This window comes from Vidua chalybeata, chromosome 5, assembly GCF_026979565.1.
Source record: "Vidua chalybeata isolate OUT-0048 chromosome 5, bVidCha1 merged haplotype, whole genome shotgun sequence".
In the NCBI taxonomy this organism is placed as follows: Eukaryota; Metazoa; Chordata; class Aves; order Passeriformes; family Viduidae; genus Vidua; species Vidua chalybeata.
Window position 1 is genome coordinate 54,428,681 of NC_071534.1, and position 13,024 is coordinate 54,441,704.

A 13,024-nucleotide genomic window follows, 5' to 3' on the forward strand; every position below is an offset into this window, starting at 1 on the left:
TAGAAACAATGTTAAATTTTAGATTAAGACAGTATTTAGAGGGACAGTGCTTAAGCAAGTCCTTACTTTTTGATCTGAGTTATTTTCATCAGTTAATTTTCTTTTTTTTTTTTTTCCTTTGTAATTTGAACAGATTTAGTAAAGAGTGTTTTGGTTGGAATATATGGCAGTATATGAAGAGATCAGTTGATAGCTTTTTGATTTGAAATAGTGGAGCTCTTCAACATTCTGCCATATTAGGTGTATGTTTGTACATACAGTAAATGGTCTGTTGTGGTTAATACTTCTTTGGAAATCTCATGCCAATTTTTTTTTTTTTATTTTATTCATACACTACTCAAACTCCCAACAAAATAGTTGTTATGCTGCGTGCAGGCAGTCCTTTGTTCTTTATTATTTTTTAATTTACAGTTTATTGGTAGAGTTCAACTGTATCAGTGTATATATATGTATATACAGACAGTACTGTATATATAGCATATGTTTTAATTACTATTGATGGCTGAGGCCAAAGTGGTTTGAGGTGAAGTTACTTGGACTTGCTGAGTTTCCACTGTTATAAAGTACAGTTATATGAATAGAACTGCTTAAAAATGAAGTTTGATCTTGGCTAGATCTGCCAACTAGACACAGTAATAGAGGTGTGAGAGCTTAGTTAACAAGTTTCTATCAGCAGTCTGTTGACAGGAAATTACAGCGGTGAGGATAGCAACAACTGTTATTACTAGTACTGAAATATGTCACCCATAAAGCATCTTTTAGAGAACTATAAAATTGCAACAGTTGGAGTGACATAGTTATGCTTATCACAATATGGAAAGATTAAATAACAGAGTATGTGGCTTTGTTAACTGCCTTTTCTAACAGCTGTGATTTTGGGGAGTTTCACAATTCATAGTTGAAAATTTTACGGTAAATTAAAAAAGAGTGGAAATTAATTTTGCACTTTTGCACTGCATGTTGCTCTTTCTGTAATCAACACTCTGTAGCTCTTCACTTTTTCATACATCCTATTCTTAAAAATTTCCTTAAGGGTTAGGGAAGTTGAGATTAATGAAAGTTAATTATTTCTTTAAATTATGTTTTAGGTGGCTTGAGAACCAATCAGCGATTCTGTATATAATCTACAGGTGTATATTACGGATTGAGTGAAATAACTGGAATTTCTCTGTTCTTGTTGTTTTACAAAAATACACCAAAAACTCAAGAAATTGGGTCTTAAAAATCTGAGCAAAGCTGGATCCAGAGTGTCTTCTCACAGACAACCAAGCAATGTGATGAATAAAACACAGAGATGGTGATCTGGTGACAGGCAAAAGAAAGAGTAAGTAACTGCAATTCCTTGAGAAGGCTCCAGACTGCCAGCTTGTGGTGAATATAGCAGCACTGGTGTGGTGATAGTCTAAAGATACAGATTTTCCATAAAGGTTGAAGTCTTAGGTGTAAGTAAGAAAGAACATAATCATTTAGGAAGACAGATAATTGGGAAAATCTGCAAGGCATCCTGACAGGAAGAACCCAAAACTTCCATTATTTAACTTCAGAAGAATAAATTTTCTTTTATTTTTCCTCCATTTATGCATTTACAATCTTGTTATCTGTTTCAGATATTGTGAATAAACATCTTTATTTGCATGGTTAACTGAACCTGACATGACTTAAAGTGATATGATATTAATATAAAAAATAATTTCTCACTCCAGTCCCTGGAGCAAACTGCAAGTATCTGGCTCTCCATTATGTTTTGTAGAATAGTGGAAAGCTAGGAGACCATGCTTCCAAGAAAATTGTTTGGGTTCTCTGGAAAAAAGCTATTACAGGTTCAGAGAGGAATGAAACATCACTTATGTAGCTGTAAGTAACCATCTCTCTGTCATTCTCAGTACCTTGAACTTGGAAGGCTCTCAGGGAGGCTATAGCAAGAGCCTAAGACCAGTTGGAAACTAAATTAAATTCTTATATCCTATTCTGCTGTGACAGAACTTAAAGTATGCCTTAAATACACCTATTTCAATATTATGTTATTAGCCAGATGTAGATGTTTAGTGCTGCAGACAGAGTTTTGTGTGTTGTGGTCCCAGGGTCTCTCCAGTCACTGGGCTGTTCGTATTAATCTACTTTTATTGTTTCCTTCCTTCCATTTCTTTCTTGGTAGTAAACATAATGTTGATACTGCAGTGATACATTGATGTAGTTCTATCTTTCTATATTTGTATACATTTGGAAACACTGAATGTTGATAATAACAGTGCAGTTAGTAGTGTTGATGCCATTACCTTGTTTTAGCAAAATTGAGCAGTTAATATTTATCTCCAAACCTTCTCTAGTATGCTTATTTTCTTTCAAACCTTTGGTTTCACCTCTATTAACTTCTGCATCGGTGATGCATTTTCCATATGAAGTCATGAAGACTAAAACTACATTAAGAGATATCAGTTCTTAAATAAAGCACAAAGAATTGCAGATTTTCATATGCACTGAGGCAGTACATTTAAGAAAACTATCTCCTTTCCTCCTTGTATAGACTCCAATCTCTTCCAGCAACCTATCCAGGCAATGTCAGCTTAATGATCAAAACCTTAAAATAGAGGTCAAAAGTACTAAACTTGGATGTCCAATTTAGTATCTATCACAGGAGTATGATTTCTAAGAACTTGTAACACAGGTACTTATATTTAGCATACATTCCCATTTATTTCAGTGGGTACTTGGCTCTGCTCATCAGATCCAAGGTGTCAAGGTAGGTGCTCAGGAAATAAGGAATGAGCAATCACACAGTAGTTAGGAGCAAGCATTCACTGCCAAAACCATGGTGCCCTTGTGCATTTATATTAATTACCTCATTTGTTACAAACACAACTGTTTAATCTCTGTCATCCTCACTCTGCAGTACATCAGAGGTGTATATCACTGTTTTTTGGAGTTGAGCATATAATAGTACATTGAAAGGATTTACTCATGCTTGCCCTTTATGTGGAGTAAGCATGGTGCTGGAGTATATCTTTCAGGAGTGGTCAGTTTGAAGTTCCTATTCTAGCATTTCTGTTGGGCCTGTAGAAATTTTGTCTACATGATGAAGCCATCAGTATCAGAACTGATTTACATATACAGGAGTTTGGAAGTTCTCTTTATTAGGCAGCATCAGGCCTTGGCTGAGGCAGTAGCAAGTCTGGGACAAACAAAGTTGTGTAGGGCTCATTACTATTTGTTAAATGATACACACATTGTTGGGTTTCTCTGTACAGAGGAAGCTACAGGCCATGTCAGTTGTTCTCGGTGGTTCAGTTTTTTGTGGATGTCATGTTGAGTCTTACTTCTGACTTATTTTTCACTTCATTTTCCCTTCCCAGATTTTGATGTCACCTTCTTGTAGTCCTTCCCCATGTAAACGAGGAGGCGAGGTTTTAATTCTGAGTGAGCCCATCTGTTTTTGGATTTCTTCTGTGACAAATGACTAGGGATTCTAACAGTCGAACTTCCTCCATTGCAAACCATCTTAATCAGCTGCAGACCAGGTTTGTCCTCTAGAATGAATGAGGAAGAGATAGTAAAGTAATTAAGACTGGATTTGGGTCTCATTACTAATTGAATTTTAACTTAATTATAGTAAGGCTGAAGTATTAACTCATTCTAAACATTGGAGATTGCTTCTTAGAGATACGTGCTTGTGAGTGAGCTAACTAGGAAAAGAACTTCTCTCAGAGCTTATACTTCATTTTACATTTGCAAGTTTTTAAACTGACACCAGAGGAATTGAGAATAGGGAAGTCACTCTAAGGGTTTCAACAAATAAAATAAACTTTATGTATAATTAAATGTTATGAAGGCAGTGAGCAACTTGTCTTTGCTTGAATGAATGCTGTGTAGAGAATCCTTTCCAGTGCAGAGGAAAGGATTAGGAAGTAGGCAAGGGAGACAGTAGCAATGTATTTGCATAATATTTTTTGCATGGGTTATGCTATCTTAAGAAATTACTTCATTTATCACAAACTCAGGTATCTTCTGAAATCCAAACCTGATCAGGAGAACAACCACAGATTGTATTTATCAAAAATCATTGTGTATCAGATACAGGTATGGAGCACACTTTGTTTTCCCTTTGCTATGGCTGACTTTGACAAAATTGTTTGTTTCAAATAGGTCCTTTTTTTGGTGTTACCTTTCTATAAATTCTGTCTTATATTTGCTACTGAGGTTTCCTCAGGGTGTCTTGTGAAAAAAGAGGCCAAAATCCAATGTAGATTGTTTGGCCACACTGTTTTGTAATTCCTTGCTGTGCAAGTATGATATTTTTAGAACTTTTTGCATAGCAATTACTGTTTTGTTTTTTGATTCCTAACCATTACCACTGACGTTGTCTTTGCCTATAACTTGGCTCAGTTAGTTATGCTGTGTGAATTGACAGGCACTCCAATTCTAAACATGCAGCTGCTTTTGTAAGCTAAACTAATGATGGCTAAAAACTGGGGATGCTGAAGGGGCACTCCCAAATCCTGGATTTACTTTACTGCTGTTCTCTTGTGCTGGTAATCATTTTCATCTGATCATACAGGGAGGCACTCCTGGGAGCTAAACAGAAAATTGGTGACTTGTTTATGAAGAGGTTGTTCTGATGGTGGTTATCCTGTGGCAGGAATAGCTTCCCACTAAGACCTTTGCAGGGGGAGTTACTATGCAGAACATAATAAAGGTGCCAAACTGTAAACACTAGGATTTGAATAATTGATACGGAAGAGACAATGATGGAAGACACGGGGAATATTCTCTTGATTATGGCTCTGTCTACTCTTTTGGAAATAGCAATATCATTATACATAAGAGTGCCAATAACTCTGTTCCAAGGGTTTGTTCTTGATAAAATAGTCTTGAAAGTAGTAGATGGTAGTTGTGCTGTTTGGCAGACCTACAGGTCAGTACACCGGCAAACTCTTTGCTTGTGTTGCAGCATGTTGTAATTTGAGTGTGGTTTTTTGTTTTGTATTATTGAAGCATAGCTTACATATGTTTTCATGTATATCCTAATGATGAAGTTTGGTTTTGCATCTTTGAGTGTCCAGAGTGAGCTCATTCCCCACCTTCCACCATGCAACAGTTATGAGCACATATTGTAGAGAGCATCTTAAAACTGCAAAAGGTACATGATGTTAAAGGATTCAAGATAGTGGATAAGTAAAGCAGGCAGTAAGTTTCCCTGTCAATTGTGTATCTCAGCAAAGTGCTCGGTGTATCTCTCCGTCAGCAAGTGACAGGATACATACCTCTTCTTGCAGTAGGTGACCCCAAGCAGTAGTTCCAACAAATGCTTAAATGGAAATGGGATAAGGGCCTTTGCATAGCAGCGTTACTACTTGAAGACCACTCTGTCAAATGATCTTCAAGCTTATCTATAGACAACATTCCATAGGACTGCTTAGCAGATGCAGCTCACAAAGGTATTTCTTTGCAAACACCCTGATCAAGTATGACTTCTGGTGGAGCTCTGATGATAAAAGGTCTCTGTACCTTCATCACTACCATAAAAGGCACTGACACAGCTCCCAGTCTGTTTTTAAACTTGTGTTTTGGTGAAGACTGTTAATTTTGATTGTCTGTTCTGAAGGGTCAGACTAAAGGGTCTTAGCAATTAATAAACAAAGAACCACTTTGGCTGTGAGAATGAGAAAGGTGGTATGTGTAGGAAGTAAGAGTTAATGAGGCTGTAAGAAACAAAAAATCCTTGATTCCATAGCAGTTGGTCAACATTATATACACCAATATTATTTCATTTTTATTCCCCCTTTTGTCATAATACAGCTAAAATTTCCCGATCAGAGGAGTGAGAAGGAAAATCCAGACAAATCTTCCTAACTACAGATCAAGGAATATATTCAGTAAACAAGTAGGAGTAAAATGGACCAATATTTCTTTTATATATTTGAAGCCAAAAATTTGATCTTCATTCTGGGATGGTCATCCAGGACTTTGAATCATATATTCCACTCACTCTAGTATGACATACCAGTCTTTCTTACAAGATATCAGTGATAACTAGGAGATGGATCAGTGATAACGTGTATTTTTCTGTAAATACAAAAATTTGCAAAGATCACCCAGAAGATGCAGAGTGATCCTGCACTACCATCGAACAGACTAAAAATAAACAGCTGAAATTCTGTGATCACACTGCTGTATTATGTCTGTTGATAAGATCACAGTATCTTTTCCACAGTGCATGCTGTTTTGGCTTCCGTAGGTTTGGGAACAACCTTTCTTTTGTAAACTTGCAAAATCATGCCTGCGAGTATTCTACCAGTGCCGCGTACCATGACTGATGAAGTAAGGGGGATCTGAAAGCATTCCCATGTAGGATGAGAGGACCATGGTAATGTTGTATCTCATAGATGAGTGTGAAGGTGTAAATTGTATAATGAAGAAGCCAAACTTGAAAATTTACTGGTGATACATTACCTTAAGGCATCATACAGAAACATGGCATGCAAGGTTAGGCAGATTTGTCATCATGATAGGAAGAAGACCCACACGTGTATGTTATGGCAGTCCAAAACCTTTCTCGAAATGCAGATTGTTGCAGGTTCTAAGGAGTGGGGGTGAGTTCCAATTCTTTCTTGTCCCTTCAGCAGCCAGCTGTCCGGGCCAGGAGAGGGATACAAAGTTGCATCCAAAGTAGGTCATTACCTCTGCCAGTATTTTGTGCTACAGTGAGTCTTGAGTTGACTTTTATTAATCTTTAAAACAAAGGTGATACACTTTAGAAATCTAGAAATGTGTCTCATGAAGTTTGTTTCTATGAGAAAATAGAGGAGGATGCGAGGCAGATAAATAGCAGTTGTATTTCTTTATGTGATCTTTCTTGCAGTGATTCTGTTGAGAATTTGACAACTACTGGAGAAGATCCACTAGGCAGAAGATCCTGCTTCTGTGAAGTTTTCCATGCAAAGTCAGCATTGGCAACTTGTTTAACAGTTTGATCCTGACAGGTAAGGGTGTGAGGATTCTGAAGGACTGGGACTAAAGCCCCTTGCACGTGTTGAACTGGTGTGAAAAAGGGTGGTGAGGGGTCTGTTGCCATCAAACTAGGGATCAAAGGGCTTCTTATTTTTGGCTTGAAATTCAACCGTATGCTAGTAGAATTGTATTCTTTTGAGTAACCACATCTCACTTGTGAGGTGGAAAAGATGAAGGTAACAGATCTTTGAGGTTATAAGCATATGTGCTGAGGACTGGTCAGATGCTCCAGACTATACTACATACTGTTCTGTTTTGAAATACATGGGGTAATATACTAATACTTAAAATGGAGAGGTTGAGCATCCTGCTCTGGTAGCCTGTCATAGGGTCAATGAGAAGTTATTTTGAAGTCTAAGACTCCTAATACAGAGCTTTTTGTTGAGTGTGCTCTAATCTTTGTGCTGTTACTCTGAGATACCATATGAAGGAATGACATGAGGTCTGTGTCCTAACCTGGATGCTCCAGAGCAAAAACTCTACATACCACCTTCTTAATGAGAGTAATTGGAAGAATCTAGAAGCATGAGTTTAAGTTACAAAAAAAGTGGTCAAATGGTGCAAATACTAATAAGGAATACCCTGTTATCAAAAGGATGTCTAGGGACTATGGAATGCCGTAGTCCACCTGGCAGAAAAAAGAAACTGGAAAAAAGCCAACTTGCTGTGTGTCAGACACATTAGAATGTGGACACCATCAAGGTTTCTGTGGAAAACTTGTCTCCACTTTAAAAAAAGTATTTGAACAGCTGCCCAGCAGATACACGTGAATTATCCCTTAAAAGATAAACCAACGTATTTTCTTATCATAATCTTACTAGGTTTTTGACAACATTATTTCTATTTATTTTTATACTCTGCACACTAATTCACATGATATGGTATGGTATGATACTCCCTCTTTAATACATTTCTATTACAGGTTGAATTCCAGTGCAACAACACTAACTTATATCAGCATGTTGTAAGGCTTCTGAGACTGGTGGTAGGATCACTAAAACAATTTAACTGGAGATCAGTTCCTCACAGCCAAGTACACAAATGACCAGATGGCCTACATAGTTTGTACAAACTTTCTTGTATTGGATTGAAGGTACTTTGTGTGTCTGAGCCTAAGGATCTGTTCCTACACTGAGTGGACTGCACAAGTGTTAGCTGCTTTAATATCTTGTGTTTTGTTTAGAGATCAGTGTGCTAAATGGTCCCCGATAAGGAAAAAAGAATCTGGAAAGTACTTTTCATATTCTACAAGATTTCCACAGCCTAGTTGCTTAAACTCTCTGGACCTTAATTAACTTTCTACAAGTAATAGCAGATGTATCTATTTCTGATTCCCTAGTCATATATTGATTATAGGACCTACTGTTTTTTTGAGGCAAGGAAACCTCTTGTTTCCTTGTGCTAGAGAAAACATAAAGATGAATTGGTAAGTTGTTTCGCAGCAATTTAGCTGAGTGAATGCTAAATACTGATGGGTAAAAAGAATCACACCTACTCTCAATCACTTGCTTTTTACTATATGCTTGCTCTGGATAATCAGCACAGGCAAGTGTTTGTGTTAGGCTGGGCCAGCTAAACCTTGTTTTCTAAGGATGTGGGTGCAGCTGCCTTGCAGAAATGTATTGCAGTAAAATCCTCCAGTTCTCGAATATGGCTGTAATGGCTGTCTAAAAATAATACCTAACAAAGGGTGTCCTTCGCAGGGGAAGCCAGAAATAACCTTTTTCTCTGTTAAAATGTAATCAGTTAATCTACAAGCAGCAGCTTGACCCAGAGACCACGAAAGAGCTGACTTTCAACGTAAGGAATCTTGAGCTTGGACTTCCCCCCAAAGAGATAATAAATACCACTCGCTTCAACTTTTTAGCCTCGGTTTTGTAACGAGCCGCGTCCCGCCTCCATCCGTTCCCTGGCCCCCGCGCTGGGCCGTTCGAACGTTGTACCAGGGACACGCGATGGGTTCGGGCTCGGGCCCAGCCGGTCCGGGCGGGAGCGCGGCGGTCGCTGGGCCAGCGCGTTCCCGCCCCGAGCGCGGCCGGTGCGCGCAAGGCCCCGCCCCGCGGCGGCGGGAGCGGCGGGGCTGGGCGGCGCCTGGCGCCCTCACGTCCCTTCCCTCGCTCGCTCGCTCCCTCCCTCCCCGCCCGCCTCTCCTCCTCCCCCCTGTCGGCGCAGCGCTGTGGTGAAGCCGCATTGTTTGTGCCGTGGGGGGAGGGGAGCTGCTCAGCCCCGGGAGCCGAGCGCCGAGCCCGCAGCCGGACGGCGACGCGCGCCGCGCCTCACGAATGCGCCGCGCCCGGCGGCAGCAGCAGCCCCGCACCCAGCGCCGGGTGACCGCCGCGGGCAGCGCGGCCCTCGTAGCGCCCGCTCGGCCGCCCGCGGCTGCCGGACGCGGGGCCAGGCGGCAGCACCGGCGGGGCCTCCGCCATTAACCCGGCCGAACGTCGGCCGCAGCGGCGGAGCGGGAGGTCTGTCAGCCGCTCCTCGGCGGCTCCCACAGCGTGAGTACGGCCGGGTTGGGCGGCGAGGACCCGCGGGCGGGGGCTGCGGGGCCGGGAGCCGGAGGGTCTCGCCGCAGCGGGACGGGAGAGCGGCATGGGGGAAAGAGCAGGGCGGACTGGGCACGGCAACCTGCGGGGGAGGGCAGCGGCGGGCGGGCGGGGAGGCGAGGCGAGTGCGGCGGTCTGGGGGAGGGAGGGAGGGCGCCGCTGGAGCTGTTTTGTCAGCCGCCATATTTGTGGGCCGACTATTTTCGCGGCGGGGAGGGAGTGACTGTTGGGAAGGGCTGGAGATGATGGGCCCGGGCAGGAACCATCCTGCCGGGGGCCGGGAGGGGGGAGCGCCGCGCTGGGCAGGAACCATCGGCGGGAGGGGAGGGAGCGCGTTGGAGGCTCCCTGGGCGTGGGCAGGAAGTGTTGGCGCGGCACCGGCGAGGGCGGGCCCGGGGGCGTGGGCAGCCGCGCGCGGGAGGCAGGATTCCGGGATGGCTGCGGGATCTGGCGTGGGTGGGCTTTTTCCGCCGGGCCGGGAGAGAACGGCTCTGGTGGTCCCGCGTGTCTTGGCCGTGCCCGCGCACGTTCGCTGGGCTCCGTGAGCCCCCGCTCTGGGCCGTGCCTCGGGGAATCGCTCCTGCTGCGCGGCTGAAGCGGCGGGTGATGTCCGCTCAGTGTGCGTGTAAGCACTGTTTGCTTACCGTCCCTCATTGTCTAGGACTAAAGAGTATTTCTGTGTCTTTCTCTTTTTAATGGTCTACATGAAAGTGCCATTCAGAATGGAATTCCCTAGTCCATTGAGCAGTGATCCAGGGACTAAAGACAGCTTATTTGAAGAGGAAGAAGTTAACTAGGGCCGAGATTGTAATTTAGAAGTATGTGGTACTGTACTTTTCGTGTTGATTTTAGCTATCTTACACCTTGATAAATAGGTTCTTTTTGGTTTTTTTTTTTTTTGTTTTTTTTTTTTTTGCCTCATACCATGTATTTCACAGAAACAGCTATTTCCATGCACTTCTGTTGTGGGGAGAAAAAACGTCTGCTGGTGATTTCCTTCCCAAGTAGCTGATGCAATTCTAGGAGATGAGAGCTGTGGATAACTTTCCTGGTTTATATCCCGCAGTCTTTGAGGGCAGGACAGTGCTAACAGAAGTGCATTAAAATAATTTTGTGTGTGGTTAGTGCAGTATCTTTGTGGTCATTGAATGGAAACTTGTCTTAGTTTACGCTTCAAATTTACATCTTAGTCCTCATTCCCATTGATCTACAGGATACTGGGAAGAGGGCTGGGAGTAGAAGGGAGAAATGCCAGCTGATAATTGCACAGGAAAAGCAAACCAGTTGTGGGTCATGAATTTTCTATGCAGAACTCTGGTCTTCATCCGGAGTATTTATAGAGCATTTGTAAACAGAAGAATTTTTGAGAAACAAAACACTGCTTTGGCCTCTGGGGCATTTAAGTTATTCACGCTAAATTTGCATGAAATTCAGCCTGAGTACTACCAGTTTCGATTATGTGTGCATTACATTGTATTTGCAGGGTATCCAGTCTGTGTTTGAGAGTGTAACTTCCTTCCTAAGTCAGCTGTATTTACTGTTGAGTATTACAGTACACTTAGGTGTTAGCTCAATAATTTTTTTATCAGTCTGGTTTGACTTTTGCAACAGCTGTCCTAAATTTTTAAGCAAGATTAAAGATCTTGTGCGTTTGAGTATTTTCTTCCTATTTTTAATTCCTGCCTGAAGCCATACTCGAGAATCTTGGGAACAGAGGGGGGTGGAGAGCTTGGAGACATAGCATTAATGTGTTTTTCTGTGGTACTGGCTAAGGTAGTATGGACAAGTTACACATGTTTTTGATTTCTGAAGGTCACCTCTCATCCCTCCCTCTGTATATTCTCTGAAACAGTCTCTATCCTCAGGAGCCACTATGAACAGATACACAATCAGCTAAAACGTAGGAAGGGACATTAAAAATACCAAAGCAGGCTTTTGCATCTAGACAGAATTGAAATGCAACTATATGAGGTAAACATACTGTAAACCGTGTTTCTTGATTGACAAGTAAATTGAGTCCATTCTGATCTGTAATAAATTGCTGTGCATGGACACATCAGTGCGTTTTAGCTGAAGAATCCATCATTACTTGTTCGCAATAACAGAAATCAGGGCCATTGTAATACATTTGATTTACAAAATCTATTGAAACTGGGAACTAATTTTTAGTTTTGGTTAAATTACCGGTTTGTTTTAGTGGTTGGACCTTCTTTGGCAGTATTAGTTGTTTAAACTGATTTTTTTCTGCAGTTAAGAAACTAGTATGATTGAATCCTGAGTTGTTTTACAGAATTTAATTATTAAATGCTTCCTCCAAAGTTGTTTGAAGAAATGGAACCTTTTGTGTTCTTCTGTGGTTTATAAAGAGCAGATCAAAGATCTGTCATGATTAATCACTGACTGTTGTTTGGCTATACGGTATAGAAACTAGTAAAAAGGGTTAAGAATGAGTTGTGTAAAAATCAGATTTATGACAAGCACAATTCTCATGTTAATAATAAAACTAGCTTAGATCATGAAAACAGAGTCTGTTTGTGAGAGCAGACAGAGCCTTTCGGGAACTAGTCTTAGGGCCTAAGTGATCTAGTAGACTTCCTGTGAAATGAATTCCTTCAGTACTTTGAGGCCTTTAGAAATTGGCATCATAGACTTAAGCAAAAGGCAAGCAGCATGGAGTAATTAATGTAGTTGTTCAGTGCTTGCTGTTTTCTTCCCGAAATAGGTATACTGGTCTTTCACAGTAGCTGTGTTTTGATTTCTCTAATTTCTCTACTATTTTGGCAATACACACTAACAGTAGTTGTGTTACAGTGAGCAGCCCTGACTCAAAATGTGGAGTTGAAATGGTGAGGCCCTAATAATACTTTAGGCAGTGATTAAAGATCAAGGGTTTTTAATGTAGCTGAGGTTGAATGATGCTATTTAGTAATGATTTATTGGGAAGAAGGAAGGAGTGGAATAGAATTTTAAACTTGACAGTGTCAGTCAGGTTTATAATATTTTCAGCCCTTATAGGAGAAAAACCCCACCCAGTGTGAAGATGTCAAAAGGCATGAGTATGTATGGACACTTCTAACTTAGAAGTTTTGTGACCATCCTAGTCATTGGGCTTTGGAGTGGGGGGGAGAAAGCTATCTTTTTGTATGGTATGTGATCTTTTTGCAGTAGGTTGTAAACTTAAAAATTGTTTTAAAGAGCTTGGGACTGGGTTTATAAATAGGAAGATTTTTATCTATCAGCAGTTGATTTGAGAACAGCTTCTGAAGAATCTGTTGAAGGAGAAGGCTGTGTGTACTTAAAAGCAGGGAACATGTTTTGGCCCTAAGTCAAATCTGCTTTACAGGTGAAATTTTTACTAGTTGCAGTCCATACTGCACCATATTGGGCACTAAGGGTTCTGTCATGTTCCTGTCATGTTGTGAAGAATAATGGGCTCACTAAGGATTGAGGAAAGTAAAAAAAAGTATAGGGCT

At 41.3% G+C, this 13,024-nt stretch overlaps 1 protein-coding gene and 1 long non-coding RNA gene across 13 annotated transcripts in view; both read left to right on the top strand.

Annotated features, from left to right (window-relative positions):
- Positions 1-3,452: 3,452 nt before the first annotated feature.
- LOC128788840 (uncharacterized) lies at positions 3,453-8,864 on the top strand. 2 transcript variants are annotated; one of them, XR_008431219.1, is made up of 4 exons: positions 3,453-3,515; positions 3,996-4,074; positions 6,857-6,977; positions 7,928-8,864. It is a non-coding gene; the product is annotated as an uncharacterized LOC128788840 (long non-coding RNA). The 2 variants fall into 2 exon arrangements; XR_008431220.1 differs by having other exon boundaries at positions 6,857-6,937.
- A 284-nt stretch (positions 8,865-9,148) lies between these two features.
- Positions 9,149-13,024, top strand: part of BRD1 (bromodomain containing 1) — a 64,991-nt gene continuing 61,115 nt past the window's right edge. For 5 of the 11 annotated variants that reach the window (XM_053942947.1, XM_053942956.1, XM_053942949.1 and 2 more), the window contains exon 1: positions 10,304-10,369. The gene's annotated coding sequence lies outside the window, so the exon portion shown is untranslated. Of the gene's footprint in view, positions 9,504-10,296; positions 10,370-13,024 lie in introns of those variants that run through there. The other 6 variants (XM_053942952.1, XM_053942957.1, XM_053942954.1 and 3 more) reach the window with 5 other exon arrangements.